Consider the following 8,104-nt stretch of genomic DNA (forward strand, 5'->3'; position numbering starts at 1 on the left):
ATGGTTGTGGGTGAAAATCCCAGTAGATCAGCAGTTTCTGAAATTCTCAGATCAGCCCATCTGTCACCAACAACCATGCCACTTTCAAATTCACGTTGATCCCCTTTCTTTCCCTCTCTGATTATTGGTTTGAACTGCAGTCGATCGCCTTGACTATGCCACATGACTAAATGCATTTACTGTCATGTGATTGGCTGATTAGAAATTTACATTAATGGGCATTTAGTTGGACAGGTATGCCTAATAAAATGGCAGTGAGTGTATAATTAATAATGATCACACCTTTACTCTTGATTGTCTCTTTTAATGTAACTTTAAATTGTTTCTGTACAAGAAATGTGCTTCACAAATAAACTTACCTTGCCTATCCTGCAATTTTAGATGTTATATTCCAAAAAAGTATTGATCTTCTCCTAATTAATAGACTTCGATTTAAAATATTACTTGATGTTGAGAAGAAAAAAAAAACTAGCTGTAAGAACCTAAGTCACATAAACATGTATAGTACAAGCAATAAATAATATGTATGTGTTTATTTTTAATCAAATACTTCCATGTTTCCTTTTCTAGTGTGGCAGTTTTGTTGCCATGAATAACCCAGAATATCTTTTGCGCTTTCCTTTAAGCATGTTTGCTTTTCAAAGTGCCCCACACACTACTTCCTTTGATCCAGCTAATGGATTCCAGGATAAAACACGATTTTAGGCAATTTTAAGCAGTGCTTCACAGAAAGAGGGCTTTTAACATATTTCTTAGAGCGTGTGTTTGTCCATTTGTGCAGCTCTGAGCCAGTGCACCTCTGCATGGGCTGTGTTAGCCTTCCCTAACTGTCTGAGTTATAAGTATCACGAGGGTCCAAAAAACTGGTCTCTCTTGATGTGTAGGAGTGTACTTGTAAGACTGTGTGAGTCAGAGTGTGTGTCATATCTATGGAAAACCATCATAGGTTTAGATTTCTCAAAAAATAGCAATTTAATTTCATTCAAGAGTAAACAATAAATGGGATGACATATGTGTAGACCTATTGCAAGGGACACAATTGAATATCATTGTGCACTGGTGGTGTAAAGAAGGTCAATAAATGGATCATGCGAATACCAAACGTGACTTTCATACTGGATCTGCCATTACTTAAGTTAACAAATACTGACACTGATGTAAATCCACATGATGATGGAAATTGTACCACTGTTGATTGAAGAAGGACAGGAGGATGATATGTTTGTTGGCAGAGTGAGAAAGAGACAGAAGGTAGGTTAAAGACTGGGGTCTTTAAACACAAATACTCCAAAAGTTAAATCTACAGGATTGTTTAACAAAATGTGGGGAAAGTTATCTTGTGTGTTCAGGAGATGAGGTGGAGCAAGATGTACAGATGATGGGCATCAGCCATGGGAAGACTGGAACCAAAATGCTGTTGGTTTTCCCCAAGAGGTAGGTGGATAAAGTAAGAGGTCATCAGTGCAGCCTCAACGGATTTGTTGGTGAGATCTATAGTGACATCCAACCATTTTTCTTCAGCCCCAAAGACATTAACCTCAGTTTATTATTTTTTTTTTGTTTGTTTAACTCAAGTAAGTTCACATCCAGTCATTAATGTCCTCAATGCATTTACCAAGAGCCTGTACTGGGCCTCGGTCTCCTGGTGTCAGTCTAATATATATCTGTGTGTCATCTGCATAGCTATGGTAACTAATGTTGTTCTTTATAACCTGGGCCAGTGGGAGCATGTAGATGTTAAATAGAAGTGGTCCCAAGATGGAGCCTTGGGGCACTCCACATGTAATTTCTGTTGGCTCAGATGTGAAGTTACCAATTGACACAAAATATTTCTTGTTTTCCAAGTACATTTTGAACCAGTTTAGTACTGGCCCAGCGAGACCTACCCAGTTTTCCAGTCATTTGAGTTGCATAGCGTGGTTGACTGTATCAAATGTGGCACTGAGATTCAATAAAACTAGCACTGACATATTTGCACTGTATTCAAACGTATGTCATTAGTTACTTTGGTCAGAGAAGTCTCAGTACTGTGGTACTGTCTGAAGCCGGACTGGAAGACATCACAGCAGGCTATCCCATAATAATTTTAAAACTTCCTTTGGACATCTCGGGGCATGTGTTTTGAAATATTACTTGAGCCCCATGAAATATTTTGGCCCCATTCTTTTTTTTATGTTTTCAGCTGCTGTGATTCCCTCATTTTTTGGGAAGGGTCATTCACCATTACCCAAATTTATCTTCACAGGGTACTAGTGTACTAGGGCTTAATTGGTTCAATTAGAACTAAACATTTGTGTTTGAAATGGACAAATTGACCCACTTCAGCTCTTCAGCAGAAGAGGGTCATGTGACTCTGTGGACCGTATCACAACACAACCTATAACAACCTATTTAACAACTATTTTAGGTAAAAAATAATAAACTGAAAAAAATGTTTTGATTAACTACCACAATGCAAGAGGTGTGGTAAAAATTAAGATAGAAAAGCTCAAATATTTGAAAGCTCAGAGCAGCACTTTGCCTCACAATGACCCTCAGCATTTCCATATGCATTGAGAACATGCAGAATGTTCCTACTAAAAAGAGAAAATAAGTTTAAAAAAAAGGTTAGCAGGCAAAATACATTTACACAAGAGAAATAGAATAACTGATATCATGAAGACGAGATTAAAAAATATCTTCTAGGTCAAGGTCAAGAAACTTTATTAGTCCCCAAGAGAGGATTCAGTTTGTCTCTGAAAGGTGCTATGAATCAGCAGCCTGAGGGCATCTGCAGGATCTCAGAGGACAAGATGTGGCCATGTTGGTATGCTACACCTTTAGCTTTATGGAGCACCAGCCTTCAAATAAATTTAAATCCTTTTGTTGGACCACAATTATTTTAAGCAGACTTTCATAGTTTTCAGACAGATAACCAAACAAACAAACAAAGCAGAAAACTCAAATCCTCTCAATAAAAGAATCATCGCCATAACTAAAACTCTGATACAGACTCGACAAAATCACTTGAACTCTCCCACTTCAACTGGAACTTGTGTTAAAAAATACAGAAATGTTCAGGGAGGATTTGAACACTGAACTCTGCACATTAAAAACTGCACACATCAGTGTCATCATTGTGTCTCTGATCGTCAAACCGAGACATTCACAGTATATCAAACTACACATCTGCAAAAATTGTGTACTTTGGTTTTGGTTTTATCAGTTGTTATGATTTTTGGTCATGTTCTGTTTTGCATTGGCCCTCAGTCACAGCAGTTTCAGGTTCATGATCCACAGCTGTCTTCATTTCTGTTAATTACCATCAGTCTGTGTCTGGTTTTTAGCTACTCTTTGTCTGTGTCCTTTTTAAGGTCTTCATGGTTTTGCCATGTTTTGGTTGATTTATTAAATTATTTCAGTTTCTGCCACCAAGCCTGGTCAACTGTGTTTGGGCCAACCACCATCTATTCCTGACATCAACAATGACTAAAATCTTTGAGAAATGAATACATGGCCAAGTAAGTATTTAGCATAAAGGTAAGAGTCTTCAATTGACCCACATGAAAACACAACTGGCTGGATTCAGCCCCTTTTAACTTTTTGCACATATGTACAGCTCATTTTCTGATGCAAGTTTGTTTTGCTAGGCTAACAAGCTTTCAAAGCTTTGTGGAAGAGCACCTGTCTAATAGTGTGGTGTAGGAATCGATGCCGGGCCCACTTACTGTATGTTTTTTCAAGTACGTTCATGATCTGCCTCTAAAATATCCAGACGTGTGAATTCAATTCTACACTGATGATATAGTTCTGTATGTAAGGGTAAAATCAGCTATTAGAGGACCAACCAAACCAATGAATGTTACTGTTATTCCACACTGTCTGTAGCAGAATGTGTCTAAAACAATGGGTATGACAAAGTATTGAGTTTAATTTTTTTTTTTTTTTTTTTTTACTAAAACCCACTACTCAACCAAAACTTTTTAGTACTTGATAAAAAAAATGTTTAAATTGTTAAGTAATTCCAATACTTTGGCTTTACTCCAGACTGCAATCTGAACTTTAAGTCACACCCAAACATGTTGAAGTTCAACTTGCCAATTTTATACCAACAAAAAATATTTTTACTATTTTAGATAGTTTGAGAAGTTAGTCAATAGCCAGTCAAACAACTATAAACCATTACGGCCCCAGTGTAAAGACATAAATCTGTTCCATCACTTCAGCATTACATCAAGGTTTTATTTGTTTAGCTGGGAAAACCTTATCAAGTTCTCTTAGGAGGTGGAGTGGCAATGTAACACTATATAGGTCAGCGAAACATTTGAGACATTGCCAACGTGGGATTAAAGTCTTAGGAAACCACAAGAGTAGCTTCTAGAGAAGACTGTCTAAATCATGGAGCCTTTTCTGTCAGCTTCCTTGGAATTGAATTCAGTTCCAGTAACTAATAAAAAAAAAAACATTTACACTTTATTCTGCCTTTACTTAGAACAACACTTATCAGAGTTGTCAACACTGATCTCCCCAGCTAACATCTTTTAAAACTTTTGACTCTTTTGATGGGTTTTGGAGGTTAAGTGCATGGGTTTCCCCCCCAAAAAATAAGCGGCATACTTTGCCAACAAAACATTCATTTTCATTACATATTTCTGACCATTAAAGACACATATATCATGATAATCATATTGGTTATCAGGGTAAAAATTCTTCTCTTTCCAAATGCTTTTTGTTTCCACTTATTGGCATAATTTTCTGTAATACAGCTAGATCTGTAGTTAGCTGACAGAGTTCCTCACATGATATGATCTCCATGAGTAAAAGGTTCTCCTTCAAGTCTGCAGAGACCTCTGAAAGGCATGTACTCAAATACAGTAAGAAAGGGACACTTTCAATCAGAGTGGTTTTAAGACTGAGACATGAGACAGAAATTTGGTGATTTGGTATTGCGGTAAGCTGCATATGCTGTATATAGGGCAATTAGTTGTTACCAGTGAATACTGCAATACAAAGCTGACTTTGCATGTGGATTTTAATTGTGATTTCCATGTCAAACTGAAAAGGAAAGAACAGAGTTGATCACTTTTAGAGTAAAGTTGAAAAAAATCTGTGCAATGGAACTCAAAAAAGCAAGCACAAAAATTGCAACCTCCATACTCTAGTTTGCTGTACTCAGAGGCTACAGAGGTGAAGAGACTCATCCAGTGCGTCACTGCAGTCATCTGACCTGGCATCATTCTTCAAAAGGTACTGGCCCATGAAACAGACGTCACGCTTCTGCTTCAAGAGGTAATGCCAGTTGAAACAAACAGGAACTTCCTGTTGAAATGGGTGTATTTCCGGCAACAGGGTTTAGATCAGATTTGAATCCAACACTTTAACAAATTCTTCCTTGTGGGAATTTTAGGCATTTTTAAAACCAACACATTGTCACATTGTTCAAATAACTAAATCCCCAAAACATCTGGAACAAAGACTTTTTACAATAAAAATGCAAAATCTGCAGCTTCCTAAGAAAAGGAAAAAGACACAACCAGAGTGAAAACAACTTCAGAGAATCACAAAAGTTGTTAATGTGTGTGTCAGCTTTCTGTGTTTCTATGAGTGCTCTCCAGGTTCTGAAGTTTACTCCAAAATAGTTTTTTTATGTTTGGCACTCCAGTGTTCTCTAAAAAAAAGAAGCAAAATTCCTCTTTTAAAGTTAAATTTCCATCAACTGTCTCCCACCTGGGTATAGTAGTTTTTTCATTAATTACTACATTTATGGGCTGAAGCAAGAAGGAAATTAAAGCCAATTGCCCAAAAGGTAGTAAAACCCAATAATAAAATCAGCACTACAAATTAACTTAAGTACAAACTTTCAGAAGATCTTGGTACAGGAAGAATAAATGGACTTCAGGTGACAGGACTCGCTCAACTGGGTGGTCTAGGAAGACAGGAGAAGCAGGTTAGCAGGCAAACTCTGAGACAGAGGGTTATACACACACTAGAGATGATTTTAGATGATCTCACTGAGGAGATCATCATCATCTCTAAGGCAGACGTCATCAATGTTGGAGCAATAATACAAGGCAAACAGACAATCTGGTTTTGTTTCAAGAAGACAGGTCCGTTTAACAGAAAAGGTAACACACAGGTGAAGGCAACGACATTAATTTGGGTGGTAAAATGAACCATGTTCAGAAAGGAGGGACAGAAAGTCCTGATGTCAAAACAAAAGGCAGGACAGGAAGTTTGTCTAAAACCAGGAAAAAAGCAAGGTTGTTTTCACTCTATTTATGACTATATGAAATACACTCAAGACCCACTTCAACAAAAACTGTCTTTTGTATTTTTAATTTGTTCTTGTAGTATTTTTCTCATAATAGACAACATATATAAAAAACTGACGATGTAAACGGTGTTTCTGAGTATTTCTTAATTTAAATCACGTTGGATCCGAAAACAGGATGCTTGAAAATTCTCTGACTAATGACGTTGCTACTGAAATGAGCATACCAAAGTCTCCTCTGCACTTGCTCTCACCCTGGCCTGTTCATGCTTAGATGGCTCAAAACTGTACAACTGGATTGATCCAATATTCCTCGTCATTATTTTTGTGCTGCTAATGTTAGCTTGGGAGGTCTTCTCTGTTTCAACAATCTTGTCCACAATCCAGAATTGTATTTCTAATAAGCTACTGTGCATAAATATGTCCTAAAAAATGACAAAGGCTTTTTGATTTTGGCTAGGACTTCATAATCATAACTAATAGAACAGTTTTACAATGGAAAAAATATGTGCTCTTTCTTGCTTTTCCTTTACATAGCAAATAAAATGCATACACTAGCCGTCAAACCAGTTGCTGATAATTCAGTGATCAACTTGGTTGTTGAAACTACCCTTTCCCGCCTTGCTGTTCTCCTAAACTAGAACCAATCTAAAATCACAGGGACTTGGAGAAGGCTCATCACACTTTCAGAAGTTCTAAACTCAACTATTGTACTTTATGTTGGTGTAAATCAGTCCAGCCATAAAAGTTTACAACTGCTGCAAAATACATCTGCTTGGATGTTGACAAACACTGGAAGACAGCCACATTCCTTCCATTTTGCACTCCCTCTATTGGCTTCTAGTCAGTTTTAGAGTTCATGTTTAACTTATTTGCCCCATTCTCTATGTAAACTTTTACATTTTCACAAGCTGAGTTTTACTATCAACAGATAAAGTAGTTTGCCTTCTTGCCTTCTCTCAGTGGGTGGAGTGCTCCTGCCTCAGATAGAGTTTAAATATCTTGGGGTCTTGTTCACGAGATCAAAGTGTGAGATCGACAGACGGATTGGAGCGGCGTCCACCGTTGTGCGGTCGCTGCACCGCCCATTGCGGTGAAGAGAGAGCTGAGCCAGAAAGCAAAGCTCTCAATTTACCAGTCGATCTTCGTTCCAGTACTCACCTATAGCTATGAGCTCTGGGTCGTGATCGAAACAACGAGATCCCGACTACAAGTGGCTGAAATATGTTTCCTCCCTAGGATGGCTGGACGCTCCCTTAGAGATATGGTGAGAAGCTCGGACGCCTGGAGAGAGTTTGGAGTAGAGCCGCTTCTCCTCAACCTTTAGAGGAGTCAGTTGAGTTGGCTCGGGCATCTGGTCTGAATGCCTCCTGGATGCCCCCCTGGAGAGGTGTTCCCTGCATGTCCCACTGGGCGGGAGCCCCGGGGAAGACCCAGGACACGTTGGACAGACCATGTCCCTTGGCTGGCCTGGGAACGCCTTGGCGTCTCCCCATAGGAGCTGGAGGAAGTGGCCGGGGAGAGGGAAGTCTGAGCATCTTTGCTTAGACTGCTGCCCCGTGACCCGGTCTCGGATACGCCGAAGAAGATGGATGGATGATCAGTATTTGCTTGAAATCCAAGTGGACAATCTTTACAGAAATGCGATCATGCATTTTCTGTGGCCGTTTCAAAAAGTTGGCGTTCTATGTCTCCCAAATGTGTCTGTCACAGATCTGCATGTTTTTACACAAAGCTAACTCTAGAGCAGGGGTCTCAAACTCAAATCAGCCGGGGGCCGCTGGAGGCAGAATCTAGTTGAGGCCGGGCCGCATCAGGATTTTCACAAGAAAATCGCTGAGAAAACATTCCAAT

This window comes from Oryzias melastigma, linkage group LG10, assembly GCF_002922805.2.
Source record: "Oryzias melastigma strain HK-1 linkage group LG10, ASM292280v2, whole genome shotgun sequence".
NCBI classification, from domain to species: Eukaryota; Metazoa; Chordata; class Actinopteri; order Beloniformes; family Adrianichthyidae; genus Oryzias; species Oryzias melastigma.